The sequence below is a fragment of the Thamnophis elegans genome, chromosome 8 (assembly GCF_009769535.1).
Source record: "Thamnophis elegans isolate rThaEle1 chromosome 8, rThaEle1.pri, whole genome shotgun sequence".
Classification (NCBI taxonomy): domain Eukaryota; kingdom Metazoa; phylum Chordata; class Lepidosauria; order Squamata; family Colubridae; genus Thamnophis; species Thamnophis elegans.
Genome location: NC_045548.1, coordinates 9,478,677 through 9,501,485, shown reverse-complemented (window position 1 = coordinate 9,501,485; position 22,809 = coordinate 9,478,677).

Genomic DNA, 22,809 nt, shown 5'->3' with positions numbered 1-22,809 from the left:
AGTCCTCCCCCCAAAATAAGCCCTCCCCCCAAAAAATATTGCAACATAGCAGCAGTTATGAGTTGTCCATGCTTGCAGCCTCCTGCACCTCAAAAATAATAAGACTACCCCAAAAATAAGGCCAAGTGCTTATTTCGGAGGTCAAAAGAAAATAAGACCCTTTCTTATTTTTGGGGAAACACAGTACATAAGTATATGATCTCATTGTTTTTGACCATGGAGAAAATTCCTATTTAATCCCATAATAGAAATACTTCTTTGCAGAAATATGAGATCTCAAATATAGAATAAGAAATATTCCTTCATTTAATTAAAAAAGTATGCATGGGAAAGGCCTTAATAATAAAAAGACTAGCTACTGCACCATGTTACCCTTCAAGGCAGGGGTGTCAAACACGTGTTGTCACATGACGTCGTGACTTTTTTCCCCTTCGCTAAAACCAAACGGGTATGGCCAGTGTATGATGTATCCAGGCTGCAGGCCACGAGTTTGACACCCTGCTTTAAGGGATAATGGACGTGCTTCCCTTCTCCTATTTTAGTTTATGGAAAAAACTTACACGAAGAGAGCAAGTTGAGTTATTTATTGTAGCAGATGAAATGAAGCAGTAGCCAAAATGGAAGGGAACCTGATTCACTGTGATTAATTGGACGTAGGATTGATTAGTCTTTTGCTTTCCCCAAACAGAGTCAATCATTATAAATCTGAGGTATTTTATGCATGTCCATAAAATCTGTTTTAACATGATACAATTAGCTATCATTAACTTAATCATTGTGAAATTTTCTGAGTTGGTGTAATGTGCTGAACCATAAAGTTAAGCACGTGTGTTAGGTTTGCACAACATGGTTCCCTAAAATGAGATTGGACGGATTGTTGTTCATTGTGTTTTGTAAACACAGACCAAGTTTGAGAGTGGGGGTGCTTCTGTGGAATTGTGTATATAAAACAATGTTCTTTAGAAAGAATGTTCCAGTTCCCAAGTTAGTCAGATATCAGGTTATGTTAGAAAAACTGCTGAAGAATTTCAATGCACCCTGAAATACTATATTGACACTAGCTAACCTTTTCAAGGACTTTCATAGCAGCTAAAAAGTAAAAGCTTAAAATAGTATCCAGCTATTTCATTAGAATAAAAAACTAAAGCCAGTTTTGAATCAATAAGGCTGGTTTATCAGAACTGGCAATTTGAACTCTAGACAACCTGATAAAGTTTGATAAATAAGTTTTCACTTGGAGTTCTATATAAAGTGCAGTAATTTAACAAACATACTGCTTTGTGTGGAGTAATTGCTATATGCAGCTAAAATAATTACTTAATCAGAATTGAATTATGTTCTGGCTGCAAGAAATGGCAAAAGCTACAAGAAATCAATCTGATTTTTTCAGCTTAATGCCTAAATACACTGAGGAATGTATTATTGATGAAAAAGTCCAAGTTATTACAATTTAAAACACACCCAAGAGAACAGGACATCAATTTTTCTCCTTTCTAAGTCAGGATCTCCAACTTTTATTTTATTTAATAATGCTATCAGCTCTTGTGACTTGCCACAACAAAGACAGGTTTTATATTCTTTGCCTTTTAGTGACTTCCATAAAAATAGAACTGGAGCCCATCATTATCGATGCTAGGAGCCCTATAGAATCCGAGGTTCTCTCAACAATTATATTGCATCATCTCAGTACATCAGCATGATATCCAGAGTATAAGCTGCAAACCCAGACCACTGATGTATGGCAATAGAGGTACAGGAAACGATTTGTGCTGCCATCTTGTGGTCATCCATATTTTTGCAACCCAGTTCTGTTACCTTTAGCCCATACACCACATGTGCCTGCTTCAAAAATTGTTCAAAAGAAGTGCTTCTTGAATTTTGTCATGATATATTCATTATAACTGTTTATCTTCTGTTCTATCTTCTTTGCAAGCCTGAAACAAAAAAAGTGCTGGTGCTTTAAGCTGTCAGTTCATTAAAGTTAATGTAATTCTTAAATCAGCCACACCATTTCGCATCATTTCTGTAAAATTGTGGCGCTTTTTAAATAAAAGACCTGAGAAGCGCTATGCTCACCTGAATTCTGGAGCACATCTTCTGAATTGTTTTCAAAGATTCACAGCCATAATATGGGTGTAGTATAGGAGTACTTATATAACAAAATTCCGTGGCACGACATAACCGCAAACGTCAAAAGCGCGCCGACAACACTGCGGCGCTAAAACTGCGATGTCAAAAGCACGCCCACAACAGCGCACCGACAACAGCGCGCCGACAGAAGCGCGATTTAACTTAAGGTAAGGGTTAGGGTTAGGGTTAGGTTTAGGGTAGGTTTAGCGTTAGGTTTAGGGTTAGGTTTAGGGTTATTTTTAGGCTTATGTTACAGTGCGCTTCTGTCGGCGCGCTGTTGTCGGCGCACTGTTGTCGCGCGGTTTTGACTGTGTGGTTTTGTCACCGCGCTTTAGCCACACGCGCTTTAGTCTACCACAGTTTTGTGGTGGAACCCAAAATTCATCTAATGCCTTTGCTCTTTAATAAAAAAAAAATAACCCTGAGTTCTGAGGCTCTTTTACAATAGTGCATAGTTAATGTGCCAGGAGATAAGTTGTTACTTGAAGATTCATCCAGTTCAATTGTTGGTAATGTAATATATATTATTGTTTTGCACACAAACCTATAAGACAATATTCAGCTTGGCATTCCAACTTCACATACACTGCTCAGAAAATATTCTACAATGACATATGAGATAATGTATACACTGTATATGCTGCAGGTAGTGCAGCTACATTTGTGACAGTGGAAAGACATAACAGCGCTTTGCATTCAGATATGCTGCCTTAACATCATCACTGAGTATTGCAAAAATTTCTCACAGCCTTCGAGTATTATATTCCAAAATAATTGCCATAAAAATAACTTAATTGGTCTCAGTACAGCGAGTGAGTAAGAATAAATCATTTCTCAAAAGCAATCATACAAGCTCGAAGAAAACCCTTTTGGATACAGGCAAGTACTTTGATTGGGACAATTCACAGTGTCACAACTTTATGGGGCTGCCCCTGAAAAGTGTTCGGAGACTACAATTAGTCCAGAATGCAACCGCGCGAGCGATATTGGGTGTACCTAAGTACACCCACACTACACCTATCCTCCGCGAGCTGCACTGGCTTCCCATTGGTCTCCGAGCACGATTCAAGGTGCTGGTTATCACCTTTAAAGCCCTACATGGCTTAGGACCCGGATATCTTCGAGACCGTCTTCTGCCGCACACCTCCCTAAGACCGATAAGTTCGCACAATCTGGGCCTTCTCCAGGTGCCATCAGCTGGACAATGCCGGCTGGCGACGCCTCGGAGTAGGGCCTTCTCTGTTGTCACTCTGGCCCTATGGAATGAGCTACCCCCAGAGATCCGGACCCTACCCACTCTCATGGCCTTCCGAAAAGCTATTAAGACCTGGCTATTCCGGCAGGCCTGGGGCTGTTGACCTCTGGATTGAGGTCCAGCCCCGTGCATGTTGTGTCTTTTTAAATTGGTCGTGTTTTATCTGTTTTTAATTTCTTTTAATCTCTGTTTCTGTAAGCCGCCCGGAGTCCTCCGGGATTGGGCGGCCTATAAATTTAATAAACAGTTAAACAGTATTTCGGGCCAACCTATTCCTCAGCTTTGGTAGGTAGGCCAAGACTGCCAGCATCCATTCACCCATCCTTCCTTCCATAATTTCCTTTTTTTTCAAGCAACTCAGGCTTCTCAAACTACTAATTCTTTTGAAGATTGGTTTGGCAGTCACTCCTCACTCCCCCCCCCCACCCTGCTTAGGAGGTTATGGTTACATAATTAATCTTAATAAACATGTTTCAGATTTTCCTGTCTAATTTTAGTCTGTCCTTAGGAAGAAATGTCATTTAATAATTTTGGATTTATCCATTTCTTTATTGTTCATTCAAGTGAAGGATCCCAAAGATTTTTAATTTAAATCAAGTGCTTTCAAAACTCAAATGAAAACCTGAAAAATTTGTTTGTAGCTAGTTCAGCTGTCAAATGATTAGGCAGGTGATTGGTACTTTTCACTGTCATTTAGTTCGGGTTTGCCAACAACTGTACTTTGAAAGCAAACACACACACACACACACAAAAAAGACTGCTAAGGAAGAAAAGAGGGAAAAAGAAATAATATATTGTGAGATCGAAGTAATTTTTGTATAGCTTCTGCATACTAGTTCTATTGTTATGTGTGATGGTTCAAGTCAATTCTAGAGAATTCCCATAAGCCATTATTTTCTGTTCTCAGTAATATTTTGAGTAATTCTAAGGAATTTCCTAGTGTAGGGTTATGTCAGGGCTTAATCTGAGTCTAGGAAAATCCTTTATGAATAATATTTTTTCTTTTGTGGGCATCTTTAAACATTTTGTTAGTGATACATGAACATATTTGAAAATGCTGTTTCTTCAGCATTCTATTTCCATACAACCACATTCTCTGAAGATTGTCTTTCTGCACACAATGCAAATCTTTAAAGGGGATTGTTTTTAAAAAATAATAATCAGGATGTGCAACCATTTTAATGACCCATAAATTGTTTGTGTTGCATTAATCAAATGTAATTAATCCGATTAAATTAATCTATCTGACAAAACCAGTGGTGGGTTGCAGGAGGTACGTCCCGGTATGGCATACCAGATCCTGCCTGGAGCACTGGGTACCGTTCAGTACGGTGCTCCAGAGGGCCCACCCTCCTTACCTGTACTTTAAGCTTTTGGCGCTTCCACGCATGAGCATTACGAGTACGGCGCTTGTGCGATACTCCGCCGAGCAGCTGGAGTGTTGCAGAGGCTTGCAGCAGCATCATTTGATTCTACAACGCATGCGCACGTACTGCGCCCGTGCATGTGGATGACTCTGGGGTCGTTCCAACTGTACCAGTTGGAACGGAATCCGGAGCCCACCACTGGTATAAATATATAGATATAATCTAGCCTGAAACATAAAATATATCTATTATGACTTTTAGATGACTTTTCCTTATATTTATTGTACAAAAATTAAATATGGCTCAAATGTGTCTGAGCCTGAGACCTCTTCCTTAAATATACATAAATATACATAATTATTCATGCTGCTGAAAATGTCAAACATAATTGCCAAAGACCTTGCTTATACTGTCACCATTCCACTTGAAAAACATGCCCGAGAATCATGTACATAGGATGTCTTTGAATTAGAATTATTATTCCTAACGTTAATAGGATTTATTTGTAATTATTTGAGGCCCTTGTACCTTATTTACAGTTGCTGTTATCTGTTGGTTAATAATAAGATACATGTTGTAACAATAAGTTGCAGGGATGTAAGCAACAAGTCCAGGGGTGGGTTTCAGCCAGTACTCACTGATACAGGCATACCAGTTGGTGAAATTTAGCGTGCCTCCCTGTACCTGATCTTCCGGAGCCCGCATACCGGAACGCTCCCTCCCCTGGTCTGCCCCCCTCTCCACTTGCTCCCCCACCCGCTAGCCCTGGAGGGTCAGCAGCCCACGAGCCACTGCCAAATGACCGCTCTGGGGGCGCAGCACCTGCTAGGACATGGCTGCAGCCAGCAACAGGACGTGAACGAGAGACCATCCAGTAGAGTGTTCTGAGGTGGATTGGTGGGAAGGTTTTGCAGGACAGGAGGCGGGACATCGAGGTCACCCTGGTTAGCAATTTAGATGTTGGGCTCAATTGTGGTCATAAGTTGAGGACTACCTGTATTACTTGAATTTGTATTATTAAAAAAAAAGAATTTGTGCACAATTCCTATTATGATTTAGTGATTCACTATATTTTCAATAGCAGATTTTACTGCTAATTTTGTTCCTGGAATCTTTTGACATTATAGATAATATTTCCGTGGCCTCCTCTCTTAAAATTACCAGTGTATCTTTCCAAAAAGCAACGCTACATTATGCAAGCATGTTGATGGACTTTAAGCCACACTTATCAGGTGAAAGTCTTTGACCTCTATTATGCTAAGGGGTACATTAACAATGCAATCCTATGCATGCCTATTCAGAGGTAAGTCCAATGGGGTTTATTCCAGGGCAAATGGGTAACAATCCAGACTGAAGTTTAAATTATAAGTTATATTGGGCATTTCCATCATCAATATTCTTTCCATTCTGGTAAAAATTATTTTACCTCTTCTGGTAAAAGATTCTTATCTAGCAGATACTTTTAGTTGAGTATACTTTAGTAAAGTTGAGAATATAAAGCATTTTTGCATAATTGCAATGCTATAAACTTTTTCAAATTAAACTATCCAAATCACATTTAAGAAGCCTTATTCAACCCAGGCCAAGTATTAAAATTATTAAAATCCTGAGATCCTGATTGACATCATCACTGACTGACACCGATCATTATTTTTAGATACTGTAAATATATATTCAAATATGTAGAAACCTGTTTAGAAACTTGTTTCTAAATCTTATAAAATGTACAATTAAATGAACATTATTTAAATAATAAAAATAATTATTAAAAATAATTTGGGAATAATGTACCACAAAGTCAATCCCAACTTTGCAACTTTATAATTCTACACAGTGTAGAAATTAGATTTATGTTATCACACAATGTTCAGAATTACTCAGGAAAGCACATGGAACAGCATCGGTCAAACAACACCTTTCACCTCCAAACATCTTATATTTAGGTTGGTGGGAAAAATGTGAAACAAAAGTTGAAAAATATTTAAAAGTAAAAGCAAACTTGAAGGTGAGCTAAGATTCAATCTCTACTTTCTAGTAAAGATTACAGTTTGGGATACAGTTTGTATCCCCCCCCCCAAGCGTAATCTTAGTACTCAATGCTATGGTGGAAATATAAACAATTATGATGATAATCTTGTGTAGGCCCTTAAGGAAGAAAACTGTTATGTCCAATTGAATCTACAACCTGTTTATTGTTTGCTGCAGTAATTAATGTAACCCATATTTTGTATGCTAAATGGGATTCTAATACAGAATATTTAGCATGTATATTTGGTTTCTAATGAACATTCTAGAAGCATTCAGAATTCCAGAACCAATTGCTATAGTGACAATTATATTAGTGACAATCACTAATATAAGCACCTTCATCTGAAAGACCAGTAGTCTAGTTTATTTGAACAGCCATTCCTCGGTTAGCAATTACTTTGGTTAGCTGTCTATTTGCAAGTATGACATTAATAAACTGTCATAAAAAATGTATGACCAATGTGTGCATTTGTAATGAAATCTTATGCACCGTACAAAAAAAAAGTCTTCGGTCTGATTAAAATCTAGTCAGTTTCAGGCAGGAACAGGATTCTAATCAACTTAGTAAGATCAGACAGCTGACCTTGTTTTTTTATTTATTTGTTTATTTGCAACCTGCCTTTATTATTTTTACAAATAATTCATGGCAGCAAAGATATCCAACACACCTTTCTCCTCCTATTCTCCTCACAACAACAAATGAGGCTGAGGGAGAACGACAGGCCCAAGGTCACCCAGCTACCTTTTATAGCTAAGGCAGGACTTGAACGCATGGTCTCTTGCTTTCTAGCCCGAAACTTAATCACTAGAACAAACTGACTTGATAAATTTCAGTTAGCATATTTTAGGGAAGACTACACTGCAGATAACAACTCAGGAGCTTGTTTAAACCATCTATCTACCCAGGGGTGGATTGCTGCTGGTTCGCTGTGCATGCACGTTGCTTGCACATACGCAGTTCAATGTAAATTGTTCTGCGCATGCGCAAGGACCATTAAAACAGAGGTGGGTTCCTACCAGTTCACACCTATTCGATAGAACCGGTTCTTCAAATCTACCAAACCGGTTAGAAGAGGTTCCACCAGTGGACCCAGAAAGCAGGCCACACCTACAGAAGAGGTTCCAAAATTTTTTGAAACCCACCACTGGTCCTTGGATATGATTATTCTACATTATCATGCTCGTATTTATAAAACTCAGTGCCTCTGTGAAAGGTAAGGATGACTACTGCGTTTGTGGTGCAATCAGAGCATTGCGTGTGTTGAAGTTGTTTTAACGCAAACCAAAGATGCCCTTTAAAAAACAAGTTTACATCCTATTCTTATGCATGCCAGTGCTGTGTGAGAGGTAATTTAAGGTGGTTCTGACAAGTGTCGTCGGCATCTTCATATCTGGTCACATGGACGGCAAGCCACTCCCATCCGGTCACATGGGCAGCAAGCCACTCCCATCCGGTCACATGGGCAGCAAGCCACTCCCACAAAGGAGGCCACACCCACAGAGTAGGTTCGAACAATTTTTGAAACCCATCACTGCATTAAAAACTAATAAAAACCTTGCCGGCAATGGCAGCAGAGACCAGGAAACTGATTTGGGGACGAGGCCAGCCTGGATCACTTGCCGGTTCAGGCGGCCCAAGCCCAAATGCCACTAACGGTTCACTCGAACCAGTGCAACCCAGTGGCAACCCACCTCTGTATCTACCCCATAAGGCAGCCAAAAAAGAGGGAAATGGTTCAGGCACAGGATACTGTATACAGGACAGAACGCAGTTGCTAAACAAGAAGAAGGTGTACAAAATCTTAGTGTCTTTTAAGCAAATTATTTCACATTAAAAGGGAATGTCTATACTGAGAAATGTTTTTATGTTCTTTATTGTAAAGACTTCTATTGCGTCCTTTCTTTTATGGAGGTTAAAGACATCTAAACAAAACCCGATTGCTGTAGAAATATTTTGAAACTGTATTCCTGCCTGACCCCTGATTCTGGAACATTGCTAACCTTTGTAAACCCAAATTATAGCACTTTTCATTGGTTTAGCATTATGAGCACCAATACGTTCATCAAATGTGATCATGTTGCAAATATCTTGCTAGGTTCCATATTAACGTTCTTGGTTTTAATGAGACATAACATTCTCGTCATTTCCTCTTGAACTTTTACTTCCAAGATGTCCTTTCATTGCAATGTAGAAATGGCACTTCTCTAAAATTTCTGCAATGTAAACCTAAGCTATTTTTACTTTATGTAGTTTGAAAGAAAATAATAGGCCGGTGAATGACAGCTAGATTTTACACACACGTCTATGTTACGTGTTGCTCAACTTGTCCAAGTAACACTTTTTAGTGGAAGGGGATCTCTGAACCCAAATACAAGAAAGGAAAATGTGTGCACACTTGTTTATCACAAATATATAGTGTCAGAAGTTTATTGAGGCGAAGATTTTGGCATTGCACAAACTTGATAAATCTACACCGTCAGACAGCAACATTTCCATCTTACCACATTTTTAAAAACTCTAGATAAAATGTTGGCTTGGATTCGCTAGGAGGATAAAGTAGGAAAGTTTTAGAATAGAAAGTATAAAGACTGAAAAGTGCTTTCTGCTAACTTGCATATTTGAAAATTACACTGGGCAACTTCAACTATTATTCAGCATCTCAGCTATTGTTATGTAGGCCTTACATGTTCCATCTATTAACTTTGGCAATTAAAGATTATATTCAATCATTGGGAGAATGTCTGGAGTTTGGAATGAGATGTCACTAGCACAATGATGATGGCCAGATCTTACTTCTTGCTATTTCCTTAATCATTGCCTACATTTAGTAATGACTAAATGAATTTGAATAAACTGGTATTACTCTATATAAGACAGAGGCGCTATTGATCGGTAGAAAAACAATTTGAGAAAGTTGTTAGAGTTGAGTCATAGACTGTACTTCCCATAAATAAGCAAGATCATTGCATCAAAGTTCTCTTTGGTTGACTACCATCTTTAAACCAAGTAGTCACTGGGGCAAGGATCATTTATGGAAATTTGTTTGTGCTGCATGGATGTGAATACTTCTGAACCATTTGGATTTAACATCATTTCTCACCATCACAATTACTATATCCTACATGGAGTTATACTGCAGAACTAAGTTGTTAACTGGGGAACAACATCTGGTCTCTATGATATCTATGCTAAAAGACCTGCACTAGTTGCCAGTTGTTTTCCAGGCATCTTAAGATCTATATGACTAGGGCACATCTGCCTGCTTCTTTCAAGATAGGTAGATCTACAGAGTTGGACTTTGAAGAAATAGGAAAGACACTTTTGAACTTTGATGTGAGAGATGTGACAGCCTAAAAAACAATCAAATGAATCACTGAACAAATCAATTCAGAGTTCTTGCTTGAGCCACAAACCCTGGCTCAAATTATCTTACTTTGGACACATTATGTGAAGACCAAGCTCTCTTGAAAAGATTCTCATGCTGGGAAAGGTGGATGGAAAGAAGAGAAGAGGATGACAAGTAGTAAGGTGAGTGGACTCAATTGTATTGAGGAACTAGATGGTTGGGAGTCTGTAAACCATTTAGAGAGGGCTGTAAAGCACTGTGAAGCGGTATATAAGTCTAAGTGCCATTGCTATTGAGTGCACTGTTGGGAGACTTGAAAGAATAAGTTAGGAATAATAGTCTTGGAGAAAATCTATCTATATAGTCATCAGGAATCGAAAAAGACTTGCTGACACATAATCTATCAAATATAATGATGCATAGCAGGAAATTATGTGCAATAATGTGATTTTTTTTAGGAGAGCAAGAGCATTACAATGGAAGGCAAATGTCTCTGTTATGATATGGTGAAGATTTCAAAGTGCCTCGGGAATGTCAATTATTATTATTATTATTATTATTATTATTTTGCAATATTAGTCTGTACCTTTTGGTATTTCTGTTGTAACCTTAATGCTGAGGCCTGGAATAAGAGAACTGATGGCCAGCTAAAGGATTTTTATGAGAGAAATAAAAGACTTAAGAGAAAAAAGCCTCTATGGAAGAATAAATAAAGAGGTGAACCTGGAGGGGGGGGTCAGTATTTGGACATGTTTCCAGTGTGGGTGTGATATAGTAAGTTGCACAGGATTTCTAACAATAGAAAAAGAACATTCACAATTATCTCCTAGGGAAAAATATAGAGCATCAGTTTAAGATTCATTTCATGTTAACTAGGGGTAGTTTTAGTTGATGGGAAGATTATTCTTAATATAAAAGAACTGCAGAATAAATGACAAAACATAAACATAATTGCCTAATTTTACTAATCAGGTACAGTGGCAGAAGACTTCATTTTTTTTCTTAATTAAGAATAAGCATACTTCTGAACAGATTAATATTAATAGTTTTATTAAAAGGAAGTAATCAAACCTATGGAAAATGCAAAAATAAGAAACAAATGGTCTTAGAAATAAAATGCCATAGAACTTGAAAAGTGGAGAAAGAACGATGTATTTCTATTTGTAGATTCTGCATGGGATAGATAGTTGCTTACAAGAAAAAGATAAACTGCTTTTCTGTACTGGTAGGAAATATTCATATAACATGAAAAAAAAAGTCAAAAGTACATGATTTTATTTTAACATGTTTGAGAGGAACAGACTTTGAGCAAGATCTATACAGGTGGTCTTCGACTTACGACCACAATTGAGTCCACAATTCTTGTTGTTAAGTGAGACAGTTGTTAACTGAGTTTTGTCCCATTTTATGACCTTTCCTACAATGGTTGTTAAGTGAATCACTGCAGTTGTTAAGTTAGTTACATGGTTATTAAATGAATCTGGTTTCCCCCTTGGCTTTACTTGTCATAAAGTTGCAAAAGGTGATCATATGCCCCTGGAACACTGCAACTGTCATAAGTATGAACCAGTAGCCAGCATATGAATTTTGATCACATGGCCATGGGGAATTCTGGGAGTTGAAGTCCATAGGACTTAAAGTCCCCAAGGTTGAGAAACACTGCTCTAGAAAGATCTACCAAATAGAAACATAGCCACTAATCAATCACATAATGAATACATGAAGAGATCATATTGTGGAAAAACAGAGAATTGAGTAATAAGAGATCAAAGCTATGAAATGGATGCAGTTATAAATATTGCAAGCAGTGGTACCTGAAGGCAGGGAAGAATAATCTGGTGGGAACCTATTCTTAAGATAATAACATGTTTTGCTCCCTCTGAAAATTGTCAAACATTTCATAAGATTCCAGCAAGATCTGCAGAATGTATGAGCTGCCCTACCAGTCCTCCAAATCCCACCAAGATTTGGAAGATTTCACTGGGTTTTGCTTTCTAACAACATGGGCCATCTTTTAATATTTCAACCACTTTCATAAAATTGCTCTATTGCCGCACCTCTGATTGTCGGAGCAGATCTGACAACTTTGGCATCCAGGAAGGTTGTATGGATGACCCTGCCTGAAGCACTTTGCAATGCTTTATCTTGACAGGCAGGACACTCTGAAGATCTCTCTCTTTCTTTTCAAAAAAAAAGGTAAAGTTACTATAGAAACATGGTTGCAGATGCTCTCATTATGCAATATCTTGTCCTTAATGACTGTCATTCTATAGCCACCATTATATCGATGGGCTTTGATGACCTGGCATCACTTTCTAGAGGGCGCAAAACACCCTTTTGAAGTATGGACTGACCACAAAAACCTGGAGGCGTTAAGAACCCCCAGGAAACTGTCTCCCAAGCAAATGCGATGGGCACAGCATTTCAATTGATTCAATTTCACTTTGAAATATATCCCGGGAGGAAAGAATTTTATGGCAGATGCTTTGTGCAGACTTCCACAGTATAACAGTTGGAAACTGAGTGTTGTCCAGCCTGTCATACCTACGAGAAGTCTGGCCGTTCCTGTTGTCACCAGAAGTCACACAAGACCTCGTCACAACGCTCAAAGGAGGTCTTGCAAATGATGATGGGTTCCGCCAACATAGGAATGAATGCGCCATGAAAGATGGACTTGCTTGGATTGGTGCTAGGTTATACGTTCCCACGACCATTAGGGGCATGGTTCTTCAATGTGCTCATGACTCTCGCATGGCTGGACACTTTGGGACACCATGCCAAAGCATTCAGGGGGCTGTGGTGAACTAAAAGGTAGACAAGTGACAGACCTTAAGCTTAGGCAGCTGGTATGTCAACAGGGGCTGCCCTCATTTGAAGCCGTGATGCTATTGTAGTGCTCTCCCAATGCTTAGACACTGATCACAATTGGATGAGGAGGAACAGGCTTTACTTGAATCTTGACAAGTTGAGAGGTTATGGATGTTAGGCGTAGCAATATCTGATCATTTTCCACCATGAACTCTGAGTGGCATTATCCTCCCCCAGGTAAAATTGGTGTGGAATGTGATGGGTCTTCATGCACTCTGTTGGAGAGCAGGTGGTAGCTATGACCAGGAGGGCATTTGCACAAATGCACCTGGTACATCAGTTGTGCCCAATCCTGGCTGGGAGACACTGCTCATGGCTAATCTTGCCTTAGTCACCTCACAAAATAGACTACTACAATTTTCTACATGAGACAGTCTTTGAGAAGCATGCAAGAGATTCAGCTGATCCAGAACTCAAGGGCAGGGGGCAGAGCAGGGGCAAGGGCAATATTGGGTAGTAATATGTCTACCTAACACTTATGCTATATTTACTAGCTTCCGGGAGACTTTTAGGTTGAATTCAGGGGGTTAATTGTTAGTTGTTGGGCTGTTAGTTTGGGACAGTGGTGGATTCCAGATCCCATTGCAACCGGTACATTTGCAACGGGCCCCGCATGCACCACATGAATGTGTGCAGTGCGTGCATGCGTACCTACCTCTTACAACGCCTCTGTGAGTGTCCGCAACGCTCCAGCTGCTCAGTGGAGCGTCGCGCAGGTGCTGTGCGCTCCATGCGCAGGAATGGAAGCACCGAAGAGCTCAAATACAGGTAAGGAGCTCGGGCGGGCTGGTGGGCCCTCCAGTGCACCATAACGGAACGGTACCCAGTATTCTGGGCAGGCACCGGTACTGGGGCGTACCGCCTGAAACCCATCACTGGTTTGGAAGTTCTGGCATGAATATATATTGTAGCTGTTGTGTGTTTTTAATGTAAGGGCTTTGACTTAGGTTTTGTTGCTGTCATTTCGTTGAATTGTATATCTGCTGCTCAGAGTTTTGTCAGATAGATTGATTAATTTAATCGAATTTATACATTTGATTACTGCAACACAAACAATTTATGGGTCATTGAAATGGTTGCACATCCTGATTATTTTTTTTTTAAAAATCCCCTTTAAAGATTTGCATTGTGTGCAGAAAGACAATCTTCAGAAAATGTGGCTGTATGGAAATAGAATGCTGAAGAAACAGCATTTTCAAATATGTTCATGTACCACTAACAAAATGTTTCAAGATGCCCACAAAAAGAAAAAATATTATTCATAAATGATTTTCCTAGACTCAGATTAAGCCCTGACATAACCCTACACTAGGAAACTCCTTAGGATTACTCAAAATATTACTGAGAACAGAAAATAATGGCTTATGGGAATTCTCTAGAATTGACTTGAACCATCACACATAACAATAGAACTAGTATGCAGAAGCTATACAAAAATTACTTCGATCTCACAATATATTATTTCTTTTTCCCCTCTTTTCTTCCTTAGCAGTCTTTTTTGTGTGTGTGTGTTTGCTTTCAAAGTACAGCTGTTGGCAAATGCGAATTAAATGACAGTGAAAAGTACCAATCACCTGCCTAATCATTTGACAGCTGAACTAACTAGGGTGGATGTCACGAAAGGACAAATGACAGTTGCCATGGTAACCTAGCTCAACAACGGGGAGTCTTCCTCTTGAATTTCAGGGCCAATACCCTTGATGAAACCCCATTCACTCATTTTAAAAAAGATTAATTTGAACGGCAGTGTGAACGGGACTGTCACAGGGTCCAAATCAGGTTTAACCTTTTTTATATCATATCTTCAGAGAAATTCAAAATCGCCTTCTAAACCTCCCGTCGAAGCAATGAAATAACCATCCCACAATATTGGAATCGGCTATTATTCCTCTTACACAGTGTTTTAACACAATAATTGGTAGAGTTAACGGATGAAACATTTTCGTTTATAGCAGGGATTCTATAGGATAGCAATAACGAACAATTTATTTACAAAAACGATTGTCCCGTGACAATAAACAGCTTCCTTGTCATTTATAGGGGTACAGACGTACTTATTTGCTTAATTAATTTCCTATATACTTGAAATACCATATAAAACAAATAAATGTAAAACATAAAACAGCTACCGTAAGTAAGAACCACAGTTTTAAATAATGCTATCCCAAACTATTTGGCCTTCTTTGTCTCAGATGAGAAATTGGAGAGAATTAAAGGGCCCCAAAGAAAGATAATCTACAAGATAAGACTTTGTGTCTCACTCCTACTGAACTTTCCCAGACATTATTTTTTCTCTGCAAAAAGAATAAAGTAGAAATTAAATGGCCCTTGTTAAGTGGATAAGAATCCTGTAGAGTCCAGGGGCAAGGTTCAACCCATTTTTAATTTAATGATGCTAACCAACAGATAACAAAATGTTTTTATAGAAAGAATTATTAGCCTGATACCTCTAACAGAAAGTTTCAGAGCCTGGAATATTTGCTGACAAGAGCCTCTGTCCCACATGCTTCTGATGATAAAATGCATTCCTTCAAACAATCTTCTCTTGGGTTGTAGTTATATGTGACCGGAGATGGGACTACAATTAACATTTAGAGTTTATGTCACTAAATGGGCTGTTAGTCAGAAAAGCTTCTGCAGTCTGACTGGAACTGTTTGGATGCCTTAAAACATGCCAGAATAACTCCCCATATGCTTAAATAGAGCAATCTCACATTATTCAGATAATTCCCTCTGGAACGAGCTCCCCGTGGAGATTCGGACCCTCACCACCCTTCAGGCCTTCCGCAAAGCCCTTAAAACCTGGCTGTTCTGGCAGGCCTGGGGCTGACGAGTTCCCGTCCCCGCTCAAACTGTGTGGCTGTTGATTGTTTTTAAACTCTTTTTGTAGCTGCTTGTTTGTTGGTTCTCCCTCTTGTCTGTATTCCCCTCCCTTTGATTTGTTAGCCGCCCTGAGTCCCTCCGGGAATAGGGCGGCATATAAGTGCTATCAAATCAAATCAAATCAATCAATCGTAACGTTTAAATCACATTACTATTAGAGAATTATGTGGGTACTATTTAAATTATTATTTCAAGTTTTGGTGTAAGGTAATAATCCAAATTTTAAACCAAATGCGGTGTGCTGGGTTTTTTTTGTCTTGCTATTAAATTTGGTAAGTTAAACTAGGTAAGTTAATTTTGTCCCCTTTCTCAATCTTTCATCTGTAATATGGAAATAATAACATTGAACTACTTGTAGAAGTATTTGAAATGCAAGATAATTTATATCACACTTTGTTAGTTACACACACCGTTTCACATTCAGATCTAAAAAGATACTGTACTTGGAAGTGCGTAAGCTGTGAATGTTGCACCTGTCTACAGTTCTTTAATCCAGGCGTTTGTTTTCCCAGGATCATGGTGGGGCTACCCTTGTGGGATTGCAGGGTGGGAGTGGGGGAATATGACTTTCTGAAGGAGCTGCAGATAGGCCTTAGATGTGCTTTCTCATATACCCCAAGTTCCTTTTTTTCAAATTGTTTATGAAGGGCTTCAATGACCTAATACTATGCACATATGAAGTGGCTTTCTAAATTAATCTTGGAAAACAGTGTAATCTCTTCCCTGACTGCAGAGCAGTGGTGGGATTCAGCAAGTTCGCACCTATTCGGGAGAACCGGTTCGTAATTTTCTAAACAGTTCGGGGGAACCGGTTGTTGGAAGAAATCTTATTTTGTTTTTTTCCCATTTTACAGTAAGCTAATCCTGTAAGGAAGGCAGGAAGGAAACATTCCGGTGTTGTTTCTAGCCTAATCTTTATTGACCTGCTTACAGAAACTGCCTCTCCGGTTAACCCTTATTATATTGTAACAGCTAAGGCGAAGCGCCTATTGACCTGAGTGACATTGAGTTGGCCACGCCCACCCAGTCACAAGACCACCAAGCCACGCCTACCCAGTTGGTCATTAGGGCAGAGGACCGGTTGTTAAATTATTTGAATCCCACCACTGCTGCAGAGCTGTTCAAAATGAAAAAAGAAAGGGGAAAATCCTGGAGAAGAAGAAAACAATTGAAAACGTTGGTGAATCCAGTAGATGAAAAGAAAACAAACTGTAGGTTTGTCCAGCAGAAAAGTTGATGGCTAGAAAACCTATAATAATATAGGTTTATTTTATGTCTGTCTGTGTGTGTGTGTGTGTGTGTGCGCGCGCGCATGTGTGCGTGTATATACATATGCACACACACATACACATATACCCTGTTTCCCTGAAAATAAGCCCTCCCTGGATAATAAGCCCAACCGGGCTTTTGAGCGCATGCACTAAAATAAGCCCTCCCCTGAAAATAAGCCCTCCCCTGAAAATAAGCCCTCCCCAAAAATATTGCAACATAGCAGCAGCCATGAGGTGACCACGCTCACTGCCTCCTGCACCCAGAGGTGAGTTCCTACCAGTTCGCACCTATTCAGTAGAACCGGTTCGTCAAATCTACCCAACCGGTTAGAAGAGGTTCCACCAGTGGACCCGGAAAGCAGGCCACACCTACAGAAGAGCTTCCAAAAAATTTTGAAACCCACCACTGGCCCTTGGATATGATTATTCTACACTATCATGCTCATATTTATAAAACTCAGTGCCTCTGTGAAAGGTAAGGATGACTACTGCGTTTGTGGTGCAATCAGAACATTGCGTGTGTTGAAGTTGTTTTAACGCAAACCAAAGATGCCTTTTAAAAAACAAGTTTACATCATATTCTTATGCATGCCAGTGCTGTGTGTGAGGTAATTTAAGGTGGTTCTGACAAGTGTCGTCGGCATCTTCATATCCGGTCACATGGGCGGCAAGCCCCTCCCATCCAGTCACATGGGTGGCAAGCCACTCCCGCAAAGGAGGCCACACCCACAGAGTAGGTTCGAACAATTTTTGAAACCCACCACTGCCTGCACCTCAAAAATAATAAGACCTCCCCGAAAATAAGCCCAAGCTCTTATTTCGGGGGTAAAAAAAATATAAAATATATAAAATAATATAAAATTGTATGTATGTATGTATGTATGTATGTGTATATATATATCCCATAATATTTACCCCTGGAGTTTTTAAACCACTAGGAGAATTCACAGGGATTTTTGTCAAAGTAAAAGATGCCCTTACTGTAAACATTTCCCATATAAGAACTAAGGTCTGTTTTCATTACATGTCACTAACGATGAACTAATTTTAAGTGATTTCATTATTTATTTCTATTTGACCTTCAGCCTAACCCTATCAAATATTCCAGGGCAACATTGAAAATATTTTCATCTAAGAATAATACAGGGGTATTGAAACACCACCTGGCATCACAGGGAAATATATGCTGAGATCCACCCTGGCTGAAGTTGAGATTCTGAATGAGAGACTCCTTGATTTAGTTGGAAAGATCCTATCCTGGCAAGTAGCAGCATACTAGGAACTATTAAAGTACTTCTCTGTTGTTTGAAGACTCTAACAAGAGTTCAAAGAAATGCTAAATAATTTTTCTCATAGGAGAAACAATTATTAATTTGTGGCTTGATATACTACAGTATATTCTGCCTCTTTCTCAGGTGAGCCCTGGCCAAACATACGTTGCATACATCAGTTCCATGTTCTCCAGGTCTAATGCCCCAAATACGTAACTCTGCTTGTATATCAATGTGCATGGAATTTATCAGGATACATCGTGAACTTTTTTCTCAGTCCAAAGTCCTTTAATTGCATGGTAGTAATTTAAACATTAAACAATTCCACTGAAAATTATTCTATTATTTAAATGAATGGGTGGAAATAAGAAAATAAAATCAGAAAAATTGGTTGAGATCCAAGAATAAATGATCTTGCGGTGGCACAGTGGTTAGAACGCAGTACTGCAGGCTACTTCTGCTGACTGCCGGCTGCCTGCAATTTGGCAGTTCGAATCACACCAGGCTCAAGGTTGACTCGGTCTTCCATCATTCTGAAGTTTTGTAGATTTTGTAGATTTTAATAGCATTTATAGGCCGCCCTTTTCCCTGAGGGGACTCAGGGCGGCTTACAATAACAAGGAAGGGGAGTGAAGACAAAACATAAAAAGAAATGTGCAATAACTGAAAAATACTAAAAACACAACATTCTCTCAGCATTCGGGAGGGGCGGAAGAGGTTATCCCCAGGCCTGACGGGCTAGCCAGATCTTGAGGGCTGTACGGAAGGCCTGGACTGTGGTCAGGGTACGAATCTCCACGGGGAGATTGTTCCATAGCGTCGGAGCAGCAACTGAGAAGGCTCTCCTCCGGGTAGTCGCCAGTCGGCACTGACTGGCGGATGGAATACGGAGGAGGCCCGCTCTATGCGATCTGATGGGACGCAGGGAGGTTATTGGCAGAAGGCGGTCTCTCAAATAGTCAGATCCACTACCATGGAGCGCTTTATGGGTGGTAAGTAAAACCTTGAATTGCACCCGGAGATCCGGAGAAGTTGATAAAATGAGGACCCAGATTGTTGGGGACAATAGGCTGACTCTGTAAACCACTTAGAGAGGGCTGTGAAGTACTGTGAAGTGGTATATAAGTGCTATTGATATTGATATTTTGGGAGGATAGTATCTGCTTGAAAAAAAAGTCTGTTTCTTTCAAAAGCATAGTTTAAGCATGTTGGTTCATGAAACATACATGAAAAGGGACAAACTGAAAAGCATGTTTAATTTGATTGTTTACCTTGAAAGATCGAGGGATTCAGCAAAGGATTCAAGGGTGATGAAATGTTCCGAATGTAGGACAGACCATGATAAATATCAAGAGTGGATTTGGGGAAAATGGATTTTTAAAAAGTAACTGAAAATGGAGTGAGTGCTGGGAAAAACTGTTTATGAAAACAAACTGGAAGACAAGTTAATCTCTCAACAGGATGAATGGAAAGTGAATCTCCTGAAAGAGAATTTGTTTTGCTTTGAACAAAAAGAATTGTGTTACAGAAAAAAACTGAAGAACCATGTGGAGTGATAATAATAGTAAGTACTGTATGTGTGTTAGTAAAATTTAAAAAAGAAACAGGCTGTTTTTAGGCAAAATACATATAAGAGAATGACTGCTGAAAAAAAAATGATGAAAGTTATGCAGTATAGACTTCTAAAGGAGAGAGAGAAAGGGAGAGAGAGTTCATTCCCCATCATTGGAAAAATGCCATTATTGTTTCCTAGAACAAAGGAAAGATAGCAAGAATGAATTAAGAACTGCAGGGGAATTAGATTATTAAGAGTGCCTGGAATGGTATTTGGCAAATTCCTGATTGAAAGGATATGAGAGGTAACAATGAGCAGTATTTTGGCAGTACAATATGTAATTATTTTCCAGAGCAGATTTTTGTTCTTCAGCAGGTGTTGGGACATGTATGAATGGAGAAAGAAAGGTTATTGCACATTTGTTGATTTAGAGAAAGTGTATGGTAATGTGAATAGGCTTGAATTTTTAAATATTTTGCCCAACAATTGGTAACTGAATGCAATAAATGTATTATAAGATGAGCTAAAGCATGCATGGGAATTCATGGAATGTTTAACAAATTGCCGTGAGTTAAAAATGTGCTTCTATCACTTTGTTATGCTTAAGTGACAATTGGGCACATCAAGAGAACCATATGTTTGAATGTAGAGAGGGGGTGGATTACTTAAGAAGTGTGCACAGTAAAACAATAACCAGAATCAGCATGAAATGGGAGGCAATCAGTTTCTGGGAGGCAAAATGGAGACTGCTCTTTTTTTTAATTCTCTGCTCACCTTCAAAGCAGCTTCAGGCATGTTCTTCTTCTGAAATACACTTATAGAACACTGTTATGTACAGGAGGAAGAGTGACAGAGCCTAGGGCAGAGTGAAAAGTGGAATCCCTACGCGGCCACAAGCAAACTAATCCCTGTTGAGTGCCATGGACTCAGAGGTGGGTTCCTACCAGTTCGCACCTATTCGGTAGAACCGGTTCGTCATATCTACCGAACCGGTTAGAAGAGGTTCCACCAGCGGACCCGGAAAGCAGGGCACACTTAAAGAAGAGGTTCCAAATTTTTTTGAAACCCACCACTGGTCCTTGGATATGATTATTCTACACTATCATGCTCCTATTTATAAAACTCAGTGCCTCTGTGAATGGTAAGGATGACTACTGCGTTTGTGGTGCAATCAGAACATTGCGTGTGTTGAAGTTGTTTTAACGCAAACCAAAGATGCCTTTTAAAAAACAAGTTTACATCATATTCTTATGCATGCCAGTGCTGTGTGTGAGGTAATTTAAGGTGGTTCTGACAAGTGTCGTCAGCATCTTCATATCCGGTCACATGGGCAGCAAGCCACTCCCATCCGGTCACATGAGTAGCAAGCCACTCCCATCCGGTCACATGGGTAGCAAGCCACTCCCACAAAGGAGGCCAGACCCACAGAGTAGGTTCCAACAATTTTTGAAACCCACCAGTGCATGGACTCTTATCTAACACTAACCAGGTGCTGACCATTAGTTCAGAGGTTTTCTGTGTATAGGCTATTAGCAATAAATCAGGTTGATTGAACCTTCCCCTGTGGACCTGGTCTTATGCACCTGACATTACAGATAGTCCTAGACTTACAATCATTCGTTTAGTGGCTGTTAAAGTCATAACAACACTGAAAAAAGTGACGTACGTTCGATTGTCACACTTATGACTGTTGCAGTGTTCCCACAGTTATATTGATGAAAGAAATGTCCTTCTGGGTTCAGCTCCAAGTGGGGAAAAAGACACTGGAGACATGGAGGCTGCTTGGAAAGATGGTTTATTGTTGGACAGGGCCACATGGCTTGATCCCTGAACAGAAAAGGGGATCACATGCTTCAATGCTGGTGGAGAAGAAGAGAAGGGCTGAGGGAGGAGCTTGCTAGGCTTTTTATAACCTGTTCAGTCCCACCTCTCTGTTTCCTGTTCCTGTGTAAGAAATGTATTCTGATTGGTTGTCAGACTCCCATGGGGCTATGCAGGGGCTACTCTCTAGGCTGTCTTTTGAATCCAGGTATGGATGAGTTCTCAGATGCCATGTGGTCAGTTGAGTAAAGAGCCAATATTATCATGCCTTTACTCCCATCCCCCCTGGGGCTTCAGTGGAGAAGTCTTTATTATGTAAAAGGGACTAGCTTGGCCTTCTTAATGGCCCATTAACAGTGGGGATGGGCAGGAAGCTACAGGCAGCTATTCTGTCTTTTAAAACATGTTTCTTTCTTTTCACATCCAGAGAAATATTCTGCCTTTTCAATATTTCCTAGGATATTTCATTTTTCTGGGAGAGGGCTGGATGATAACTTCCCACAATATGATCAAAATTTGGATGCTTGGCAACTGGCATGAATTTATAACAGTTGCACCGTCCCAGAGTCATGGGATTACCGTTTGTAACTTTCCCAGCCAGCTTCTGACAAGCAAAGGTGAATGGAGAAGCCAGGTTTGCTTAATGACTGTGCCAAAAAAGGTCATAAATAGGATGCAACCCATTTAATGACTGTCTTGCTTAGCAACAGAAATTTTGGGCTCAGTTGTGGTCATAAGTTGAAGACTACCTACATGGGAACTTTTGTACTTCTTTTTGTTTTACTTCACTTTGTTGCAGGTTGATCTCAGTATTTCATTGCAGAGGAAAGGCTGCCCTTATCATGCACTCTAATTGTTCCTACGCCTCTTTATAAGCACCGATAAAATAAGTTGGAGTTGAAGTTGAAGTTTTATTTTATTTATATGCTGCCCTATTCCCTAAAAGGGACTCAGGGCGGCGAACAACTTAAACGGGAAGGGGAAACATACAAGTACAAAATAAACATATTAAA